At 54.8% G+C, this 23,644-nt stretch overlaps 1 long non-coding RNA gene across 1 annotated transcript in view; it reads right to left on the bottom strand.

The window, feature by feature from the left end:
• The window catches only part of LOC132679780 (uncharacterized), a 31,308-nt gene extending 16,645 nt beyond the window's left edge, over positions 1 to 14,663 (bottom strand). Inside the window, exons 1-2 of the long non-coding RNA XR_009610323.3 lie at positions 14,244 to 14,663; positions 12,251 to 12,316 (exon numbers count right to left, since the gene is read on the bottom strand). This is a non-coding gene — a long non-coding RNA (uncharacterized LOC132679780). The remainder of the gene's footprint in view (positions 1 to 12,250; positions 12,317 to 14,243) is intronic.
• Positions 14,664 to 23,644: the final 8,981 nt, after the last annotated feature.

The following is a 23,644-nucleotide window of genomic DNA, read 5'->3' on the forward strand; positions in this document are numbered from 1 at the left end:
GAGCCAGCCAGGTCCCTGGGCCTGGAGCATCCGAGAACGGAAACTATGAGAACGCTGGCACCTGGCCAAGAAACATGGATTATTCAGACTGGCACAAGCTGGCTAGTGGGGCAGGGGAAGTGACTGAAGGGGAAACTGAGACACGGGTGAGGTTCAAGCAGCCCTGGACAGCTTCAAAAAACTGCTTGCCACTTGAAAGGACAAGGAGACCAGCCTTGGAGACCCACGAGCTCCGGGTCCCGCCTCCGTGCCTCAGTTTCCTCCTCTGTGCACGCGATGGGAATTCGTTTTCTTCAATGTGTGAGGGGACCCATCAAGCTTTCATGCGTGTAAAATGCTTTGCATGTAAAACTTCCTTTCCCTGGCTGCCCACAGAGAGGCCTCGCGCAGCTCCCCCCCCACCCCCGCGTGCCTCAGTTTCCCTTTTCAGGCACACGAGGAGGGGGCAGGGCACCTCAGGCCCAATCTCAGGGAACGCTCATGAAGATCACTTCCAAAGGGCCTAATTAATCACACCATTGCTAGCACCGCGACGAGACAGTTCCCTGGCCCCTGATTAAAAACAGAAGTTTCCCCCACGTTTGCGGAGACGGAGCAGAAGGGAAAACAAAGACGCGCACACTCGCGCCAGATAAATACAGACTCAAACACACGCACGGCAGATAAACACACACTGGCACACCAGATCCACACACAGCCGGCTGCGGAGATCGGGGTGGGCCGGCACAGCCCAGCTCAGGCAGCCCGGAGGACCCCCGGCAACAGCCACACGAAAGACGGCGACCCCCCCCCCCCCCACACACACACCTCCCGTCCGGATGCTGCTGAGCCCCAGCCACATCTGGGCCCTGCCCCCCCCCCAGCCCCACCCCCGCAGTGCACATGGCCAGAAGCGCGGGCGTGGGTGCCCCCCTACCGCCGTAGGAGCAGCCCTCGGCCCACGACAGAAGGAACCTGGTGGAGGGGCGCCTGGGTGGCTCAGTCGGTTGAGCGGCCGACTTCGGCTCAGGTCATGATCTCATGGTCCGTGAGTTCGAGCCCCACGTCGGGCTCTGTGCTGACAGCTCGGAGCCTGGACCCTGTTTCAAATTCTGTGTCTCCCTCTCTCTGACCCTCCCCCATTCATGCTCTGTCTCTCTCTGTCTCAAAAATAAATAAACGTTAAAAAATTAAAAAAAAAAAAAAAAGGAACCTGGTGGAAAAATATCCCTACTCCTTCTTCCGGCAGGTGCACGGCCCACGTGGTCCACATGGTCTCCCAGAGGCCCTCAGTCTCCTTCCTTCGCCCCCTCCCCAAGTTCCCTGCCAGGGCCTCCCGCTTTAGTCCCCGCTTGGGCCGCCGCAGCCACAGACCGGGTGGGCCTGGGGACGACAAACACGGACCTCTCCCAGTTCTGGAGCCTGGGAAGTTCAAGACCGACACTGTAGCCGCCTCACGGCGTGCACGTGCACGCTGGCCAGAAGGTTCCCAGCGCTAGATGTTTGACGAGTTCTGCAGACATGTCTAGTCGTCGCAGTTGAGGTTGGGGGAGGCCGCTGGCACCTCGGGGGGAGGCCGCCAAAAACCCTACAGGGCCCAGAACAGCCCCCCCCCCGCCCCCCCGCCACCCCGCGGAGACCGATCCGGCCTGCAACGTCAAGGGCTGCGGCTGAGAAACCCTGGCCGGCAGGAACCCCGTGGGCCGCCCGCCTCGCCGAGCCCCACGCGGAAAAAGCTGAGGGCTCGCGCGGCCGCCCAATGCAGACACGCACAGGGATCCGCAGGCGGCCTCGGACCGCACCGACGCTCTGTGCGCCAGGCCCTCGTACCAGGGAACCCGCGGGAACGTGCGAGCCTGGGACGGTCCCCACAAGGATGTGTAGACCGCCAGGGGGGCGCTGCCCCACGCCAGGTTCTGCTCCAACGGCTTCTTGTGAGAATAACTCATTCAGTCCGCCCAGCCACCGCCCCCCCCCCCCCAGATGGTTCAGTGACAATTAGGCACATTTTACAGATGAGGAAACTGAGGCCCAGAGGGGGGAAGCGCATGCCCAGTGACCCAGCTAGAAATCCAGACACGGGGGGCAGGATATGTCACATGTGTGTGAAGGCAGGGAAAGCAGGCTGCAAGGGGACCCTGCCTGCCGCCTGGGGGCTGAGGTGAGGAGGCTCAGGGAAGGCTTTAGCTTTCCCAAGGGATTCTGCAGCCCTTGGGTAACTAAAACATCCGCGAGTCGGACAAACCTTGGGACTCCACCCCCTGCCTCACTCACCGTGTTCTGGCTCTGTGATCCTGGGCCAGCCATGTAGCCTCCCTGAGCCTCAGTTTCCCCCATCTGTAAAGCGGGGGTCCGCCCACTCACTATTCCGCACGAGGGTGCTTCAAGGGCCCCCGCTGAGGACCCAGCCCCCTGCCCAGCTCCGGCCTATACAGGATTAAGGCGGGAGGGACACGTCGTCGTAAGCGCCCTCTGCCCTCCACCTTCTCCCAAGCGTGGGGCTGCTTAACTAGTTTTGTGGGGAGCCCTCACTCCCGCCCCCTCACCACCCCCGCCCCCAGCACACCATCCCTGTGCGTCTCAGGCCCCAGGAGCTGGGACCCGTGCTGCGTCCCACGGCTTGGCGTCCAAATTCGGGGTCAGGGCCTGGCACCAGGAGGCGGACAGGGGAGCGGGCTAGATCCGGGGGTGCCTCCCGCCCCCCACCACCGCTTGGATTTTCCCACCTCTGCTTCCCGCCGCCGCAGCGCGGGGAGCGAGCGCCACCTGTGGGTCACCAAGGAGAGGTGCGTGCGACTCCGGGAAAGTGGGTCGCCTCTCGATTTCTCCCCACCCAGGGAACCCGGCCCCCGCCCCTCCCGGAGCAGCATTGGAAACAGCCCCCGCCCATGGAATTCTCCTCTACGTACCGTTTACCCAGGCGCTGTTCCCACGCTTCAACCCCACCACCACCAATAAACATTTATTGAGCACCTACTACTGTGTCCGGGCATTCAGGGACACAGAAGAGACAGAACTTGAAACCTCCCTGCACTTCTGGAGCTTAACCGTCAGCGGCAAAGACAGAAGAGGAAGGGGACAGCAACTTACAAGATCACGGCTGGTTAAGTGTTTTAAAGGAGGAAGTAAATAGAGGGATGGAACTAGGGGTTGAGGAAGGGGAGTCCGCTCTGCATAAGGTGAGCGAGGAGATTCTGAGGCCACAATGTTTGCACGCAGGCCTGAGAGGGATATGGCCCCTGCCATGCCCAGTCGGGGGGGGGGGGGGAGGCAAGGCCGTCCAGTGGAGGGCACAGTAAGTGCAAAGACCCTGGGGCAGCAAGGAGTTCGGTGTATTGGACAAGAAAGGATGTCAGGGTGGCCAGAGCAGAGAGGGACAGGTGGGGAAGGAGGGCAGGGCCCCTTTTGGAAGCAAATCTGCCCCCACTCTACTGAGTGGAGAAGGATAAATCTCACTCTGAGCCGAAAGCCATCCTTCACCAAGCCTCTCCACGCGGATCCCCTCCGGCCACCCCCTCCCCACCCACAATGCCAGCCCAGAACCAGGTGGCCCCCGCAGAGAAAAGCCCCGTCCCCACACCACATCTCACTCCCCTGGGCTTTTGCCTCTGATAACAGTCATTCCAGTCACACCACCAAGGGGCATGTGCAGAGGACAGAAATGGGGCTCGGTGAGTGGCCTAGGCCTTGGTGGGGGACCCAAAGTTGCCTTCAAACGTCTCCTTGGGGGATGCCAGGGGCTAGATTGTTGGGATAAGGGCAAAACGTGGCCCAGTATGTTTCAGGATTCCTTTTATGCCAGCTGCCCCATGCCAGGCATTCATGGGCACAGGGGTAGGGGGTCAGCGCTTCTGGCAAAGCCTCCACCTCGCCCCCTGGCCGCTTGAATGGGAGACCCAGGAACCACAGAGCCAGCCTGCCTCCTGGTGCCAGTGCCCCCTTGGATGAGGTGAGCACCCCCACTAGAGGGCATCCTCTGTCCTCTCGGAGCCCCCAGACTGTCCCATCCCTGTGTCCCTGACATCCTCAACCCCTTTTGAGGCTGGGGTCTCTGTTTCAGCTCCCCTCAACCAGGACCAAAGTTCTCAAGGGTTGTCACCAGTCCCATGCCCCAGATCCCAGCTGAGCCCAGTTCCCCTGCCTTCGTGCCCTCCAAGAGCAAAGTGCGCCCCCGTGTTGCCGGACAACCCCCAAAATGACTGTGCATGGAAAAGCTGGGGTTCCACGAATGCCATTCCCCGGATCCCTGCCTTGAGTGCCATGACGGAAGCTGTGGGGCTCACTCAGCACCATGAGGGGAACAGATTCCGTCCCCCGTCCCCCAGTCCTGGCTGGTTTCTGCTTTGGGGACTGCCTGTCTCTTGGGGAGGGGGCGGAGCCTCCTGGAGCCTCTAATTATGGTTTCAGAGGCACAGACTTAATTACTGCCTTTCGAAGGGTTAATTACCCCTAATCTGTTGGGAATCAGGCAATTCTCGAGCCTTCTGAGAACCAAAATATTTCCCCTCCCAGAAGCTGCCAGCCCCCCAGTCCCTCCACCACTCTCGTCCCTCCAGCCCCGACTTTGGATCTTCTCAGTTTCTCTGTATGGAAGTGTGTGGTGAGCTGGGCAGAGTTGGGAAAACCAGAAACCACCAGTCTGCCCTCAAAGAGCCCACTTGCCGAGCTCGACACAGGCAAGAGCTGAATTCAGAGAAGGGAAGGCCCTGGCCAGAAAAAGCCGGGAGGACTTCCTAGAGGAGGAGACTGAGGGCTGGTCTTAAGGGCCCTGATCCCCCGTGGGTCCAGGGCTCCTAAGATTCTGTCCTACCCAGAACTCTGCTGTTCCTGGAGAAGCTGGAGCTGACAGCTCCAGGCCTAGGGGGCCTGTCTGGAGTCTCAGTTTCCTCATCTGTAAAATGGGCCTGATATCTGTGGTCCCCTCAGAGTCCTGGCCGCTGACTGTGGTGGCCCCAGATGCACTAGGACTTTCTGCAGGTCACAGGATAGACCCAGGGGATTCTGAGAAAAGCTCGAGGACTGGTGAGCTGGACCAGAGCAGGCAAGGGAGGCTCCGAGGCCCAGTCGGTCAGAACAGGCTAGAGAGAAGGCCCACCCGGGACCGGTGGTCAGGCGGCTAGGCCACTGTTTCACGGAAGAGGTGAAGGCACTTACCAAGGGCACATAGCCTTCTGGTGGGGGAGCCAGGACTCACAGCCCCATTTGGCAGAGTCCCCACATGGGATGGGAGAGGAGTAGCCTGGGAGGTAAGGAGAAAGAGCCATGCAGGAGGGCTGTTTGGAGGAAAGTTGAAGAGTTTTGACTCAGCTGTGTTGTCAGGGTGGGGTTGAGGCCAGGACGGAATAAGAATTAAATTAGAGACAGAAGGGTGGCAAAAGGGAGGGAAGGAGGACGTGTAGGAAGGGGGGGGGGGGGTGGATGAGAGAGGAAGACAGGGAGGGAGGGGAAGAGAAAGAGGGAGAAGAGGGAGAGAAGGATGGAAGGAGAGAAGGAAGTTAGGAAGGAAGGAAAGAATTGAACAGGAGTATTTCAGTTGCCAGGAAAAATCCAAACCCAAACTGGCTTAAGACAAAAAGAATTTATTTCTTCATGTAACTGAAAAGTCTAAGGAATGTTGGCTTCAGGAATAGCTGGATCCAGGCTCTCAAGCAAAGTAAGGTCCCCCTGCCGACTAAGCTTTCCTCTGGGGAGCTTTACTCTCAGGCAACGATTTCCCACAGGGATAAAATGGCCCTAGCAATCCCTGGCTTCTATTTGATCAGCCACAAAACTCCAGGGAAAAAAGAGAAGCCACTTGGCCAAGAGTGCTAGCAAAACTCTGGTGGCTACCTCTCATTGGACAGACTCTGGGTCACATGTCATTCAGAAACCAATCGCTGTGGCCAGAAAGGATGGAATGTGCTCATTGGCCAGGCCCCAGACATGTGATCACTCCTGGTGCTGGGGGTGGGTCCAGCCCCACCAGACTGGCAGAGGGGAAGGAAAGCATTGATTCTGGGAACGTTTACTGATCACCTGCTGTGTTCCTGGCCCTGGTCTGGGTGCTGGGGATACAGCAGTGAACAAGGCAGAAAAGCCCCTGCCCTTGTGAGGCTGACACTCCAGGTAAATACGTGAATTACAGCGCCATCCCAAGGGGATGTGTGCTGCGGGGAAAATTAAAGCAGAAAAAAAGGACAGGGGCTGCGGGGAAAGGATCTGAGACTTTAATAGGAGGTGGTATCTTAGCAAAGACAAGAGGCAGAAGGAGTGAAAATATCTGGGAAAGGGTGTTCCAGACAGAGGGAACAGCCCAAGAGGAGATCCTGAGGCAGGAGCATGCCCCATGTGTTTGGGGAACAGCAAGGAGGCCTGTGCAGCTGGAGGGAGGGTGGGAGGCAACAGGACCAAGCATGCAGGGCCTTGTGGGCCTCGAGAGGATTTGGGGTTTTACCCTGAGGAAGGTGGGAGTCGCAGAGGATTCTGAGCAGAGGAGGGACAGGACCTGACCTGACTCAGGTGCCCACAGGAAGAATGATGGTCAGCCCAACAAGGTGGCCCTCATACACATACACACACACACACACACACACACACACACACACACACACACAGATTTTATGTGTAAACGACTGGCCTTGTCCTCATCGTGAGCTAGTCTTTCACCAAAGGCTGGGTCTCTATCCCGCATAGCCTCCGCAGGTCTGCCCGGGAGGACAGGCCACTGGGAGTTCCCCTCCCCACGAGGCAGGGAACCCCCCACAACACCCCGATCCAGGACATGCTGCTTTTTGCCCTCTTCATGCTGGGGACAACAGGTGTAGCTGGGGGCACCGGAGGCACGACCCAGCCTGAGGTTTGGGAAAGGAAGGAAGCTGGGTCACCCAGAGGCCGACCTGGGAGGGGAAGGCCGAGGAGACAGGAGCCGCCCCCTCCAGGAAGGCACAGGGGTCTGCTGGCCCCGCTGACACCTTGCTCTGTTTGGATATCAAGGCTCCTGCACAAGCCCCAAGTTACTGGAAGGGGCAAGGGTGGGGTGGCAGGCCCCGTGGTCGGGCTGGGTTCAGAGCTGGTGATGGACGTACTGATAAGGGCCCCAGAGGTTGGATTTCAGCCCTGAGAGAATTGGGCAACATCCTGTTTGGGCATACTGCTGTGGCTCTCTCTCCAGCGGCCTGGCCTGGCCCTGGTGGGAGAAGTACAGGCAGGGGAGCTGGGAGCCAATGTTAAAACAGAAATAGCCACCCCACCCCCATCAAGAATAGGACAGACACTTGCAAGAAGGGAACCAGAACAGCGACCTGGGTCCTGCTTCGCGTCCTACACAAAAAGTAACTCTAAATAGGCTGTAGACCTAAATGTAAAACCCGAGACCTAAATGTAAAAACCTAAATGTTTCTCTCTCTCTGGGAGAGAAACATACAAAGAAATCTTTGCGACCTTGGCTTAGGCAAAGATCCCTTTGCTCTATCACCAAAAGCACGCTCCGTGAAACAAAACGTTCGTAAATTGGACTTCGTCAAAATGAAGATTTGTGCACTTCAGAAGACTTAAGGAAAATGAAAAGAAAACCCGCAGCCTTAGGGGGAAATATGTGCAGATCGTACCTCTGGTGAGGGGCTTGTATCCAGAGTATATAAAGAGTTCTCAAACCCAACACTAAGATTTCGTGCTCATTCGTGTTTAAGACTCTAACCAAGGTAGAAATAGAAAGGAACTTCTAAACTTTGATGTGGCACCTACAAAAAGGAAAGAGAGAAGGAAAAGAAAGAAAGAAGGAAAGAAAGAAAGAAAGAGAGAGGAAAGAAGGAAGGAGAGAAAGAATGAAAGAAAGAAAAGGAGAAAGAAAGAAAGAGAGAAAGAAAGAAAGAGAGAAAGAAAGAAAAAGAAAGAAAGAAAAAAGGAAGGAAAGAAAAAAAAAGAAGGAAAGAAAAGGGGCGCCTTGGTAGCTCAGTCAGTTGGGCCACTGACTTCGGCTCAGGTCATGATCTCGCGACTTATGAGTTCAGGCCCTGTGCCGGGCTCTGTGCTGACAGCTCGGGGCCTGGAGCCTGCTTCAGATTCTGTGCCTCCCTCTCTCTCTTCCCCTCCCCTGCTTGCCCTCTGTCTTTCTCTGTCTCAAAGGTAGATGGACATTAAAAAAAAAAAAAAATTTAAAAAAAGGAAAGAAAAGAAAGTGAGAAAAAGAGACAAAAGGAAGGAAAAGAAAGAAAGAGAAAGAAAAAGGAAGGAAGGAAAGAAAGAAGAAAGAATGAAAGAAAAAGGAAAGAAAGAAAAAGGAAAGAGAAAAAAGAGAAGAGAATAAAAGAAAAAATAAAAGAGAAAAAAGAGAAAAGAAAAGGAGAAAAAAGAGAAAAGAAATAGAAAAGAGAAAAAAAGGAAAAAGAAAAGGGAAAAGAAAAGAAAAAAGAAAAGAAAAGAAAAAGAAAAGAAAAGAAAAGAAAAAGGGGGAAGACCACAGCACATGTAAAACTTGGTTGTGAAGTAGTGAAAGATTTCCCCTGGAGATCAGGACAAGAAAAGAATAGCTGTTGTCACCACTTGTTTCAACATCACACTAGAGCTTCCCAGGCGGGGCAACAAAGAAAGAAAAGACCAGAGAACATGTACAGATCGAAACGTAATAAATAAAATCTTCACCATTTGTGAGTGACGCAGTCAGTAACTGGCGGATATAACGAAATCTACTGATGAACTAATGGGGTTAAGTGAATTTAGCAAGGTTCCTGGACACAAGATCCATATGCAAAAATAAATTCTATTTCTCTATACCAGCAACAAGCAATTGAAAAAGAATTGTTTTAAAACTCAGTAAGAAAACCAGAGTCCCCGGGGCACCTGGGTGGCTCTACGTGTCTGACTGTTGGTTTTGGCTCAGGTCATGATCTCACAGTTCCCGGGTTCAAGGCCTGCATCGGGCTTGGCGCGGGCAGCTCGGAGCCTGCTTGCGATCCTCTCTCCCTCTCTCTCTGTCCCTCCCCTGCCTGCGCTAAAGAAAAAGAAGCCCGAGTCCCAGTTTGAAAATGAGCAAAGGATTTGAGCAGATACTTTGGCAAACAGCACATCTGGATGGCAAATACGGGTCAATCTGACAGTTTCTTAAAAAGTTAAACACACATTGACCACAGGATCCAGAAAGGAAAGCATACATGGACGTGAGCATTATTCACAACTAAGCGGTGGGAACGACCTGAATGTCCGTCACCAGAGGAAAGGAGAAACAAAGTATGGTCCATCCGTCTGATGGAATATTACTCATCAACGAGAAAGAACAGCCTTTTGATAATTGCGGCAACGTGGATGAGCCTCAGAAACAGACCGCATACAAAAAGCCAGGCACAAAATACTACAAAGTGTATGATTCCGTTTGTGTGGCATTTCTAGAAAAGACAAAGCCGTAGGGAGAGAAAGCAGACGAGAGGCCGAGGAGGAGAGTGGAGAGAGATTGCAAGGGGGACGAGGGGACTCTGGGGTGACAGAAGGGTTCTCAGACGCTGGTTTGTGGTGATGGTTGCACAACTCAGCAAAATGTACTAGAAATCATTGAACTGTATGCATATGATGGGCAAATTCTATGCTAAGGAGGGGTGCCTGGGGGGCTCAGGTAATGGGCGAGTGCAGTTTTAAGTTGGGGGTCAGGGGAGGCTCTCTGCGGAGGTGATGTCTGAGCCAAGACCTGAAGGAAGCGAGGAGAGAGCCATGTGGAGATCTAGGGAAGGAGGGCAGCAAGCAGGGGAAACTGCAAGTGCAAAGGCCCTGGGGCGGGAGCATGCCGGGAACAGTGGGAACAGCGAGGAAGCCACTGGGCTAGAGGGAATAGTGAGGAGGAGAGGAGGAGGGGAGGGCAGGGAGGGGAATGGGCAGAGCCTTTCGGGTCATGGGGAGGACTCTGACTTTGGCTCTCAGTGAGATGGGAGCCACAGAGGCTTCCTGACCAGGGAAGGGATGGGACCCGACTCAGGTGTTCCAGGGCGCCTTCTGGCCACTGCTGGGGGAACAGCTGTGGGGCTGAGCGTGGGAGTGGGAGGCCCAGGGCAGAGGTGACTGCACTGATCCCAGTGGGAGATGATGGGGCGATCCAGGCCCAGCCCTGGAGGGAGTGGAAGGCAGGTGGGTTCTGGCTAGATTTTGAAAGTAGAGCCCTCAGGGGGCGCCTGGGTGGCTCAGTCTTTTGAGCATCCGGTCTCTTGACTTCAGCTCAGATCACGATCTCACAGTCCCACGGTTTGTGAGTTCGAGCCCCACTTTGGGATTCTGTCTCCCTCTCTCTGCCCCTCCCCAGCTTGCTCTCTCTCTCTCTCCCAAAATAAAAAGTAGAGCCCTCAGGGTTTGCTGGTGCAGGAGAGAGGGACAGAGAGAGAGGGACAGAGACAGAGATGTGGATAACTCCCAGTAACTTGAGCTGAGCATCTGGGCCACCAGGGAAAGAAAGGGAGGCTGAGACAGAGAGAGGACGGCACCCAGGCCGCACGCCTGGCCCCCGTGGTGGCGAAGGCTTGGCTGTGACTTGAGAGCCCGGCGAGGGGGGCACCACGTGGGGCGGAGGCTGCTCCGAGCCAGGCACCCCCTCCCCCTGCGTCCCGAGTCCGATCCCAGTACCCCTCTGGCTCTTCTTTTCAGTCTTTGTTTCCAGAACTTGTCCTCCCTGGGGAATCCAGCCCATGTGCTTCTGATTCCTTTGTCCTGAACTCATATGGCATGAGCACCCCCCGAAAGCCTTATGTGGAAGAGTCTAGAGGCAGGGGGTGGCGAGGGGGGCACATTCCTCCTGGGGGGCCAGGGCCGCATCTGGCAGCGTCTCCAGGGTGTCCAGCAGCAGGGAGGCCTCCTCCCGAGCCAGGCCAGACCGGCGGCCGCCCAGCACAGACTTTCCTTGGGGCCCAGCCGGCGCCCGCCCACGGCCCCGGTTCCAGCTGCCCTGACCCCCCCCAGACCTCCCACACACTTCCTCCTAGGAGCCCTGACCAGGGGATTTGGTTTTTCCCACCCTCTCCCTCCCTACCCAGGCTGCCACTCCCACGGGCCCCCTCCCTGGTTGCCACAGCGGGCCCGGCTCCCCAGGCGGTCCCCCGGCAGGGCCTGCCTGTGGCCGGAGCTCGAGGGTGGGCATCTGACCCTCCCTGGCACCTCTCCCATCCTCTGGCCTCTGAGCCCCTCCTCCTCCCCGCCATCTGGGCCGTCTCTGGTCCCCGCGTGCCTCCCTATGTCAGAGGCCTCGGAAGGGCCTCCCGAATTCATTTGCCCTTTATGAGCACTGACCTGCCCGACCTTGGTCAGACTACTGGGAGACACAGTGACCAGTGCTTAGAAGCTATTACTTATCAAGAACTTTGTAGGCATTAATAAAGCCTGTCTGCCCACCTCCCAAGGAGGAATGAGTGCTTCTGTTCTCTCTGTACAGACAAGAAGACTGGAGCATGGAGAGGGTTCACTGGTTACCCAGGGCCACACTGCCAGAAAGTAGCCAGGACCAGACCCCTGACCGCCCTGCTCTTTAGCCTCTCATGAGAATGACCGACAAGGTCCTGGCCTTCTGGAGCCCTCGATCTCAGAGGAGACAGACAGGAAATACCAAACAAGTAAGAACACACCATTTAGTAGTGACAAGGGCGATAAAGATCCTGAGGGCTTGGGCCAGGGGTCCCCAGGACCACCCTCAGGGCGAATGATTCCCTAGGATTCCCGGAACCCAGAAAAGCAGATACAGTCACAGTTTATTACAGGGAAAGGATGCAGTTAAAATCAAGGGATCAAGGTGCACAGGGCAGGACCCAGGAGAGACCAGGCACGAGCTCCCAGGTGTCCCCTCCCCGTGGAGTCACGCAGACAGCCTTTGATTCTCTGCGGCACACGCAGAGTACCGACAACCGGGGAAGCTCGCCTTGGTGTCTGGGGTTTTTCTGGTGTCTGGGGTTTTTCTGGGAGTTGGTCACATAGGCAGGCTGACCACTCATATGGCTGACCTCAGACTCCAGTCACTCTGGAGGTCAAGCTGATGCCACATGGTGGCCCAAGGCCGTCACCATAAATCATATTGTGACCATGGACCATCTGGTATGGCTAAGGTCCTACGTATACAGACATTCCTATGAGGCAGGACACTCCGGGGGCTGAAAGATGCCCGTCCAGGAGCAGAGCAAGGGCCAGTCCGGCACACAGAACATACAGGATTCAAGCACCCCAAACCCACAGGGTTAACTCTAGTGAGCAGGGCTAAATGTTACGGTGGGCCAGGAATGCATCTTTAAGGATTTCATGTTGAAACTAAGGCCAGAAGGAAGGACATCCTTACCTGATGGAGCCTTCAGATGAGACCACAGCCCTAGCTGCCACCTGGATGGCAGTCTGGTGAGAGACCCTGGAAGAGAAGCCATGCCAATGTCTGAGGGCAGAGAATTCCAGGCAGAGGGAACAAGAAGTGCAAAGGGCCTGTGGTAGGACTGGGCTCCCAAGAATAGGAAGAAAGCCAACATGGCCAGCCCAGGGGGAGGGAAGGAGGTGAGATCAGAGTTGACCATCTGGAGCCAGGGTAGAGGGCCTTGTGGACAGGATTGCAGAAAGACAAGAGCTTGTGAGGGTACCCCCAGTTGCAGCCTGAACAGCTGAGCTGGTGGTGGAGCCATACGCTAAGAAGGGACAGCCTCCAAGATGACCCCATGATCCCTGTCTCCTGGTGTCTGCACCCCGTGTAATCCCCTCCCCTTGAGTGTGGGCAGGACCTTGTGACTCATTTATAACAACAGAGTAAGACAAAGGTGATGGGATGTCACTTTCAAGATTAGGTCACACAAGACTGAGACTTCCTCCTTGGGAAGTCTTGGATGGCAGCTTGTGAGGGACCCTGAAGCAAAGAACCCAGAGAATCCAGACCCCATTCCCGACGCACATCTATGGTTTGCTGTTATTTTAAGCCCCCACATTTGGAGTAAAACTTGTTACACAGCAGTAAATCACTAGCCCGGCAGGTTTGGCCAGGGGTCAGGAGGCGACTCAGGAGCTACAGTGTTGGCCGTGTTGAAAAAAATTGTAACAGACGTTTGCCTTGGGTGGGCCTCCCTCAATTGCAGAGCCTGAGACGAGGATCTGAGTGCGGATCCTAGAAAGCATGAGTGGAGAAGCTGGGAAGTGAGGTGGGGAGGGGTCGGCAGCAAATACAGAGACTTTGAATGTGTACATTACTTCTGCAGACACCGGGACTCAGCCCCCACCCCACCCCACCCTCCAGGAACCTCTGAGAGACTGTGTAGGACATGCACCTCCATTATCCCACAAGAGGGGCGAGGGAGCTGGGGTACTGACCCGCCGAAACTGGTGGAGGTTTGGTCCCAGGATGTCAGTTCCCTCCCAGTTCCGACCTGCATCCACAGGGGCCATAGAAAGCCCTCGAGCAAAACATCATGGGTGTTTACAGGGGGGAGGGGGGAGAGCGGGGGACTAGAATAAGGTGAGTGAGGCATACATTGATTTTTCCCTTTGCCTCAGGCTCCAGTAGGTCTCGGCACATCACTGTGACTGATCCTATCTTCACTTGAAATTTTTCTATTTTATTTTATCATGGATATTTTGCATTAATTTTGATTATTTAAAACAGTGCATTAGAACGCTATTCATCTTTTAAAAATTTTTTTAATGTTTTATTTTTGAGAGAGACAGAGAGAGAGAGAGCAGGGGAAGGGCAAAGAGAGAGGGAAATCTGCAGCAGGCTCCAGGCTCTGAGCTGTCAGCTCGGAGCCTGACGAGGGGCCCTAACCCATTAACCATGAGAACATGACCTGAACCAAAGTCAGACACTTAACTGACTGAGCCACCCAGGTGCCCCAGAACAGTCTTCACGTTGACTGTTTGAGTTCTTTGGCACCCCCTTAAATTTTGCTTTCTGAGGTGAGTGCTTCACTTCTTACCGGAGGCCCAGACCTGGGGTTCACAGAAGAACCCCATCAGCATACCCAGGAAGGGACTCAGATGTCGGCTGCCGCCTCAGAATCAGGGCAGGCTCGGTTCCATTGCGGTAACAAGCGAGCCCCAGATCCTAGGGGCTTAAAACATCAGAGATCTGGGGGTGCCTGGGTGGCTCAGTCGGTTAAGCGTGGGACTCTTGATTCCGGCTCAGGTCGTGATCCCACGGTTGTGAGATCCAGCCCCACGTCGTGCTCTGTGCTGACGGCACGGAGCCTGCCTGGGATTCTCTCTCCCGCTCGCTCTGTTCTTCCCCCCACCGCGCATGTGCAATCTCTCTCTCTCTCACAAAAAAAAATACACTTTAAAAAACAAATCACAGATCTTACTTCCCACTCGGCCACCGCACGGCACCCTGCAGGTTGCTGTAGCAGAAGGAAAAGAAATCAGCGCGGCGCACCGGCTTGTAAAGCTTCCGCCCGGAAGTGACACGTGTCCTAGCCAGCTGCTCACATTTCATTGGCCAAAGCAAGTCACATGGCCACACAAGTGGGTGGGGCAGTGGTTTCTTTCCTTGTGCGGGGCGGGAAAGCGAGAATGGTGGTGACTGGCCCCAGTGACCGTTGTAGCACCCCCGAGTGAGGCCCAGGGGGCCGCTGGGTGTCCGGCGCTAGGCAGGAAGGTCCAGGGAGGGACCGAAACGTAAAAGGCTTCCAAGTATAATTGGTATTGACTCACTGGGGGGCCTGTCCCAGATTCCTGACCCCTGGCAGGCCCATTGGGTTGGTGGGTCCAGAGGCAGCCCTGTCTTACCTTCTCTTCCTGGACTTTATTTATTTATTTTTCAGCTGATTTATTTCGAGCTAGAGCGCGTGCATGCGCGACTTGGGGAGGGGCAAACTCGACTTGGTGGCACCGCGCCGGCCAGTGCAGAGCCTGACACGGGACTTGAACCCACGAACCCATAAGATCATGACCTGAGCCAGTATCACGAGTTGGACGCTTAACCGACTGAGCCACCAGGCGCCCCCTAGATTTTATTTGTTAAATGCGGTGAAATACCCATAGTCTGATTTACCACCCCAACCTTTTTTTTTTTTTTTTTTTTTTGGTACCACCCCAACTATCTTTAAGTGTCCAGCTCCGTGGCATTAAGGACATTCACACTGTCGTGCAACCCACCGTCCATCCACAGAACTTGTTCATCTTCCCAAACTGAAACTCTGTCCCCATTACACACTGACTCCCCAACCGGTCCTCCTTCTGTCTCTGTGGAGGTGACCACTCTAGAGACCTCATACAAATAGAATCATATAGTATCTGTTTTTTGTGACTGGCTCATTTCACTCAGCATATTGTCCTCAACGTTCGTCTAAGCTGTAGCCTGGGTTGTTAGAATGTTCTTCCTTTCTTCAAAAAAAAAAATTTATTTTTTTAATGTTTTTATTTATTTTTGAGACAGAGAGAGACAGAGCATGAGCAGGGGAGGAACAGAGAGAGTGGGAGACCCAGAATCCAAAGCAGGCTCCAGGCTCTGAGCTGTCAGCACAGAGCCCGGCGCAGGGCTCGAACTCATGGACTGTGAGATCATGACCCGAGCCAAAGTCGGACGCTTAACCCACTGAGCCACCCAGGCGCCCCCCCAAAAATTTTCAAGTGCTAAAAAACATAGACCATAAAACATCAGCTTAACCCTTTTCACATGTACCGCTCAGCCGGGTTAAGCATATCTGCGCTGTTGTGAAACCGACCTCTTCATCTTGAAAAAGGTTTCCACCCTTTTCATCTTGCAAAACTGAAATTCACTACCCACAGAACAACAGGTCCCCGTGCGCCTCTCTCCCCACCATCCTCCCACTCCCAGCAGCCACCATTCTACTTTCTGTTGCTATGAATGTGAATACACTTCCGTGACCTCATACAAGTGGAATCAGACAGTATTTGTCTTTCAGTGACTGGCTTTTTGCCTTCGGCATGATGTCGTCAAGGCTCGTATATGTCACAGCATGTGTCAGAATTTCCTTCCTTTTTAAGACTGAATACTATTCCGTTGTATGACGCTACGTGTTATTTATCCATTTGTCCGTTGATAGAAACTTCGGTTGCTTCTCCTTTTCGGCTATTGTGAATAACGCTGCTAGGAACACGGGTGTGCAACTTGCTCTTCCTTTCGATTCTTTTGGGTAGACATACCCAGAAGAGGGATTGCTGGATCATGTGCTAATTCTACGTGTGACCTTTTAGCCAGACTCTTGTCCACAGCGGCTGCACCAGTTTACACTCCCAATAACAGTCCACAAGGGTTCCAACGTCTCCACATCTTGGCCAAGACTTATTATTATTTTTTTTAACAGTAGCCATTTGAGGGGCGCGAAGCGTCCACCTCTTGATTTCAGTTCAGGTCACGATCTCACAGTTCTGAGATCGAGCCCCCGCACTCAGCACAGAGCCTGCTTACAATTCTTTCTCCCTCTCCCTCTCCCCTCTCTCTAAAATTAAAAAAAAAAAAAGGGGGGGGGGGAGGGCGCCTGGGTGGCTCAGTCAGTTGAGCATCTGACTTCAGCTCAGGTCATGATCTCGCAGTTCTTGAGTTCGAGCCCCGCGTCGGGATCTGGGCTGACAGCTCAGAGCCCGGAGCCTGCTTTGGATTCTGTGTCTCCCTCTCTCTTTGCCCCTCCCCCATTCACACTCTGTCTCTCTCTCAAAAAACCCCCAAACCATTAAAAATTAAAAAAAAATAGTAGCCATTTGAAATACTGCAGGAGGTACGTTGCTGTGGTTTTGATGTACATTTCCCTGGTAGGTAGGGATGTCGAGCATCTTTTGGTGTGCTTGTTGGTCATTGGGGGATTTTTAGCGACTCTGTTTCAAAGAAACCTCACGAGGTGGGGGCCAGTCTCCTTGCCAATGCCACGGCTGCCTGGCCCCGTGGGCAACTGAGCAGCCTGCAGCGTCCCCAGGACTGACTCCTTGGGCTGGGCAGAAGCTGGGGGAGAGAAGCAGGTGCCGCTGAACTGCGCCACTGAACTTGGTCACTGGGCACAAGACCGGGGGCCAGGGAAATCCCCTGTGACACCCTTGCCCCCAGACACGGGGGGCCAACCTGAAATGTTCTCAGACAAGTCCCTCCTCGGGCCACTCAGAAGAAAATGATGCTGTCTGTCCAGAGGGGCCCTCTCTTCCTGGCTCCCAGTAGCAGCACAGAGGACACTTTTGGCCCAGGGGGCTTCCCACCTGCACACAGAACCCAGGCGAGCCACCCTTTCCTAACCTCCTACACCAGGGAGCTGCCTGGCAGCTCAGAAACATCGTCCGTTCCTCTCTCTGTGGACCGCAGATTGTTCCTTCAATCAACTTGCTTCTCCTTTCCTTTTAATTCTTAAATGAATTTCTTTTGAAAGTAACCTTCCTACCCTAGCCAAGAAAGGAAAGCCGAGCCATCTCCAGAAGTAGAAAGCGGCAGAAAGAAAGAACTACATCGGTAGGGGTGGAGGTGGGTGATAGTGAATCCGGTTAAGGCTGCTGCCTGTGGAAGGTTCAGGGCTAAGACTAGGATGGGGACAGGGAGGCACCCAGGGGCAAAAGTTAGGGGGTCGCTCGCTCTCGGGGTTAGACCTGCACTCCTAGGAACCTGAGAGCCATGGCCTCGCCCTCTAGTTCAGCGGTGGAGCAAAGGGACCGCTCTTTTTGTTGAAAGAGAGAAAGAAGGAGGGAGGGGAAAGAGAGAGAGAGAGCGAGAAAGGAAGAAGGGAGAAAATGGCAAAAAGGAAAACGTATAAATGAAAACGAAAGAGATTACCGGGATGTTTAAAGTTGTGAAAGGTACAGCCACAATAAACACAGACTTTGACATTCATCCATGAAACCGTTGCTGAACAGGTGCTGTCGAAGGGGCGGGGGACACAGCCCTGGCTGTAGCAGGTGCACAGGAAGGAGGCGGGACAGTGAACAGCGGAAACAAGCGGAGGGTCCGGGTCCCCCAAGGGCTCAGCAGAGTCCATTGGAAACGAGGGGACAGGAGAGAAGCCATGTGGGGTTGATGGTGCTCTTCTAACTGATCAGCTGCCATGCCTTGCTGGGTATTAAGTATGTTGAATATCACCTCTGACTTCATTGCTCGCTGTGCACAATCTCACCCCATTACCTCTCCGGCCTTATCGCCCCTCCCCTCCCCTCTCACTCATTTAGCTTCAGCCTCATCGGCCTCCTTGCCGTTCCACCCCAGGCCTGCTCCTGCCTCAGGGTCTTTGCACAGTCTGTCCCCTCTGCCTGGAACCCTCTTCCCCAGATAGCTTCACCGCCCCTCCTTCCTCACTTCCTTCAGGTCCTTCCCCAAATGTCACCTTCTTGGTGAGGCCTTCCCCAACTGCCCTACTTAGTTTGGGCAACCCCCAACACGACCCTCCGTCAGCCTCCTTGATGTTCTCGTCCTTAACGACCTCCACAGCATTCTTATCTATCACGTTCACAGTCTTCTCTGGGACAGGATGTCATCCCCACAGGGCAGAGGTGTGGACTGACTTCTTCACACCCGCAACTCTGGTGCCTGTCAAGCAGTGTTTCCCGAGTGAATGTATGACTGTCAGGTCTGTAAGAGGAGGAAGGTCGTGCCTGCTTCCTCTCAAGGCAGTGGAAAGGTGAACCGAGGCAGTGGGGGAGGGGGGTGCTGGGAGTCACGAAGGAGAGGCTGCGACAGGAAAGATACCCGGGGTGGGCGGGGGTGGGGGACACTGCCCCAGACCACTCAGGATTTTTTTTATGTTCAGGTAAGGCTGCCACGACATAAAATTAACCACTGAAGAGTGAATCCAGTGGTGCTGAGCACATTCAAGGTCTTGTGCAACCACCACCTGGGTCCACGTTGTAACAACGATTGGAACTTCCTTTTCTGTGACTGAGTAACATTCCATCATGTGGCTGTGCCACGCTTTGGTGATTCCGTCCCCCGTCGATGGGCCCTTGGGTTGTTTCCCCCTCAATTTGTTGGAGTCCCTGGCTCCGGTTCTGTCGGGCACGTACCCAAGAGCGGAATTGCTGGGTGTCAGGGCAACTCTGCCTAACGTCAGGAGGGGCCAAACAGTTCTCCAGTGTGGTGAAGGGAGACCCCAATCTGACAGGGGAAACTGAGGCACGGGGAGCCGTTGATGTGGGCGGTCAGCCTGAACCCTCTTCGTCTCCCGCCCTGCCCCACCTTGGGGGGCCCCCGTTGCAGGCGCCCTGGAGACGGCACTCACCCTCCCTGGGCATGGTCAGCCCGCGGCCCCCCATCCCCCGAAGCCCTTGTGGAATGGGGAAGAAGCTGAGAGCCGGGAGGAAGAGGTGGGCAAGCCCCTGACTGTCGCCCAGCGCTCCCAGCTCCCGCTGCAGGGCTTCCTGTTGGTGGCTTCTAGTTTCTACCCACACCGCCCACTGCCAGCCCCACTGCTTCTCAGCACTGCTTTCCAGCCCCCTGCACCGTCTCTAACTGCTTCTCATGAAAGCCTTTAAACATTTAAAAAAATTTTAACGTTTATTTAGTTTTGAGAGACAGAGACAGAGCACAAGCAGGGGAGGGGCAGAGAGAGAGAGAGAGGGGGACGCAGAACTCGAAGCAGGCTCCAGCCTCCGAGCCAGCCGTCAGCACAGAGCCCGACGCGGGTCTCGAACTTACAAACCACGGGATCATGACCTGAGCCTAAGTCGACGCTCAACCGATGGAGACAGCCAGGCGCCCCAAAGCCTTTAAAGATTTTTAAATTTCCAAAGAAAAAACATTTACAAGGCCTCAGGTTCCCAGAATCGATGACAGATCATTGTCGTGGCCATCAGTCTACTCATGACCCACTTTAATTTACTTTATGCATTAATTTTTTTAATTCCGTAAGGCACACCTAGGGGCCCCCCCACCGTGAGCTGGGACATGACCCTGCTCCCTCCCTCCACCACCCTGAGTTCTATTTCTTATTCTCTCCCCATTTGCTTTTTTATTTTTATTTATTTTAAATGTTTTATTTAGGGGCGCCTGGGTGGCGCAGTCGGTTAAGCGTCCGACTTCAGCTCAGGTCACGATCTCGCGGTCCGTGAGTTCGAGCCCTGCGTCGGGCTCTGGGCTGACGGCTCGGAGCCTGGAGCCTGCTTCCGATTCTGTGTCTCCCTCTCTCTCTGCCCCTCCCCCGTTCATGCTCTGTCTCTCTCTGTCTCAAAAATAAATAAACGTTAAAAAAAATTAATTAATTAATTAATTAAATGTTTTATTTATTTTGAGAGCGAGAGAGCGAGCAGGGAGGGGCGGAGAGAGAGAATCCCAAGCAGGCTCTGCGCTTAGTGTGGAGTCCATTTGCTTTCTTTTAAAGTGTTCTTATGTATGTTTATATGCCGAGCCCTTACCTTGTTTCATTTCCTGTGTGTGAGCTTTATGACGAAGGTGGCTTTCACGGGGGGCTTTGGGCACTGCTTTTTTCCTCAGGCTCCTACCACAATCACATCGTGCACTTTTCAGTATATCCCGATTTGATTCGTCAGTTATACCGCAGGAGAGCTGGAAAAAAATCATGCTATGACAGTCATACTCTCCATCGACTGAGCCAGCCAGGTGCCCCTCAATTTTTTTTTTTAATTAAGAAAGGAGCATGTTGGGGCGCCTGGGTGGCTGAGTCCGTTAAACGACCAACTCTCGATTTCAGCTCGGGTTATGATCTCACGGTTTGGGAGTTTGAGCCCAGGATCAGGCTCCGCACTGAGAGGGAGAGTGAGGAGACCGCTTGGGATTCTCCGTCTCTCCCTTTCTCTCTGCCCTTCCCCTGCTCGCATGTATGTGCTCTCTCTCTCTCTCTCTCTCAAAATAAATAGGGGCGCCTGGGTGGCTCAGTCGGTTGGGCGTCCGACTTCGGCTCAGGTCATGATCTCACAGTCAGTGGGTTCGAGCCCCACCTCGGGCTCTGTGCTGACCGCTCAGAGCCTGGAGCCTGCTTCGGATTCTGTGTCTCCCTCTCTCTCTGCCCCTCCCCCGTTCATGCTCTGTCTCTCTCTGTCTCAAAAATAAATAAATGTTAAAAAAATTTAATAATAAATAAATAAATAAGCAAGCTTTAAAAAGAAAGAACGAAAGGGTTGTGTTGCTAAGAGCCAGCCCCTCTCGTGGCCCGCCCCTGCTTCTCTCACTGGCTGTAGGAAACTCCAATACCTTTAGACGGTTGCTGAACCCACTAAGCTTCCATCAAAGTCTTAATGGCTGGGGTGTGAAGGTGCTGCTTTAAAGAATCATTGACGTCGCTGGCTTTAAGCAGCTTGTCTCTCACGTCCCCCTCACTTCCCTAAACCTTGGCGATGGCTGGGAAGGCGTGAAGCTGGGGACGCTTTGGGGTTCAGCTGTGCCCCTGTGAAGCTTCCTGGGTTCCAGGGCCACCTCCTGCCTGGCTAGCTCGGCAGCTGCTTATAAACTGGCTATTTATAGCTCCACCCCCCCCCAGCCACGTCACGGCCCCCCACCCAGGCCACCAGTGAAGTCAGACCGGTGGGGAAGGGGAAATGGGTTCCGAGCTGGAGTCTGTTTGCGGCTTATGGGTGCCTGTGCCATTTCCTGGGGGCCTTTGTTTCCTAGAAGAGCCAAGAACACCGAAGTGACAGCTACACCCACTTGCCTTTACCCCAGTGGGTCTTGGGGTGGAAGAGGTGGGAGAACGGGGCGCTGGGGACAGCGGGCACAAATGCGTGCCCTCTTCCTGGGCCTGGAACGCATGCGTGCCCGCCCCTTGCAGGCGTCCCAGCCTCTTGTCGCCCTGGGCTGTGGCCGTGGGCAACTCCACCGCGTCTCTCTCTGTGTACCCCCATCCAAGCGGACAAACTGCCCCCCCAAGACCGCCCACGGCCTCAGCCCCGGGAGACAGAGGCCCAGGGAGTCTCGGGGGCCCAGGCCAGGGAGGCACACGTGCAGTGGTGGCCTTCACTCCCACTCCGCCCCAGGGCTGAGGCCCCAAATAGCTTGGCGTCTATATTTAGAAGTTTGCTCAGCGGTGCCAGGGAACTATAAATATGGCCCAACTTAGCACTGCCTCCTAACTCCCCAGGCTGGGCTGGGCAGGGCTCTGCACCGGGAGCCCCCAGGCAGGTGGATGCTGGGGGTCCCGGCCCTGGCGAATCCAGGTGTCTAGGGCCCATTGTCGGGCCCGCCCTGGTTTGGGGGGTCAGGGTCGGCCAGTGGCCTCCCACTTTCTTCCCTGGCTTCCTGGCTCCGGGACAGCTGTCTGGCCTCACAATAGCTGTGCCGCCCTCCCGGAGCCAGCAGCTGGGCTCATCCGCGTGGGGGCTGGCCCGGCCCCTTCCTCTGCCATTGTCTCCCAGGCAGGGGGCTTCCTGTTAGCCCCCCTCCACCCAGAGACCCCATCTGACCCCCTACCTCAGCACGAGCTTGGGCTTGCGTGGGTGCTGGGCATAGGCAGGTAGCACGAGAAACCAGGAGGCAGGACGCTGGGGACGCTTGTCTCCCTCCCCACTGCAGCGAAGAGAAGGGGGAGCATCCTAACAGCCACAGCCGTTGTTCACGGAGCGTCCACTCCCAGCTACGCCCCTGCGATTATGACCCTCTCTTTTATGACCCTCACCTGCGCTTGGGCCAGGTTCCGACCATTTCACAGACAAGGAAACTGAGGCCCAGGGACATCACCTCCCCAAGACCACACGATCCAAAAGAGGAAGAGATCGGGTTTGTCCAGGACCTCTGATATGAGATGGGGGTGCCCTGTGGACTGTGCAAGTCAGTTCACCGCTCCGTGCCTCAGTTACCCTATCTGTCAAATGGAGATCACAGCACCTGCCTTCTAGGGCTGTTGGGAAGAAAAGTGAGTTCAATCCCTGTAGCACGCTTAGGAGTGGGCCAGGTATACAGTAGGCGCTGGATGAGTGCCATCTTCCACCACCATGATTTGTTACTGCTGTAGCTATAATAATAAAAAATATATATAGACCACGATACGGTACAATACAATATAAAGAGTATTATTATTATTATTGGTTGAATAATCCTGGCTCGGCCACCTCCTAGCTGAGGAATCTCGTGCCGGTGGCCCAACTGTCCAGGGGCCAGTTCCCCATCTGACAAATAGGGACCCACGTCCCTGCCTCCCTGTTGTGGGACAGAGGTCACAAGATTGTCAGGGGGTCTGCCAAATAGGTCAGCGGGGCTGGAGCCTCAGGGCAGAGGGAAGGGGGAGAAACAACTTGACGCCCCAGCAGGGGCCAGATCAGGAAGCCCGAAGGGGTTCTTCGTCAGTGGGGGGCAGCGACAGCGGCCTGTGTGGGGTGTTACTAAGTCTATGGGGTGCAGGCTCTGTGCCAGCACTGCAGAGACACAAACAGACCAAAGTCCTGCCCCCTGAGCGGAGAGTCTAGTGGGGCCCAGACAGTAAATAAGGTAAGTAGGTATATTCCATGATGGGAGTTAGTGAGAATTGAGAAAATAGGGAGGAGGTGGGGTGCTGAGGACGGTAGGGGTTACATTTGGACTTGAGGGCTGGGTCAGGAAATTGAGCAAAAACATGGAGGGGAGGAGGGAGGGAGCCATGAGGTCATCTACGGTAAGAATGATCCAGGCTGCGGCAACAGTCTGTGCAAAGGCCCTGAGGTCAGACTGTGCCCGGTGTTTTCCATAAGGAAGGCTGCAGCAAGTGAGCAAGGTTAGAGCAGGAGGAGGTGAGGGTAGAGGGGTGACAGGGCAGATCATGCAGGAGGACTTGGGGTTTTACCAGTGACGTGGGAGCTACGGAGGGTTCTTGAGCAGAGGAGGGATGTGACCTGACTTGGGCATTCCCAGGTA

This window comes from Panthera onca, chromosome A2 (genome assembly GCF_046562875.1).
Source record: "Panthera onca isolate mPanOnc1 chromosome A2, mPanOnc1 haplotype 2, whole genome shotgun sequence".
Classification (NCBI taxonomy): Eukaryota; Metazoa; Chordata; class Mammalia; order Carnivora; family Felidae; genus Panthera; species Panthera onca.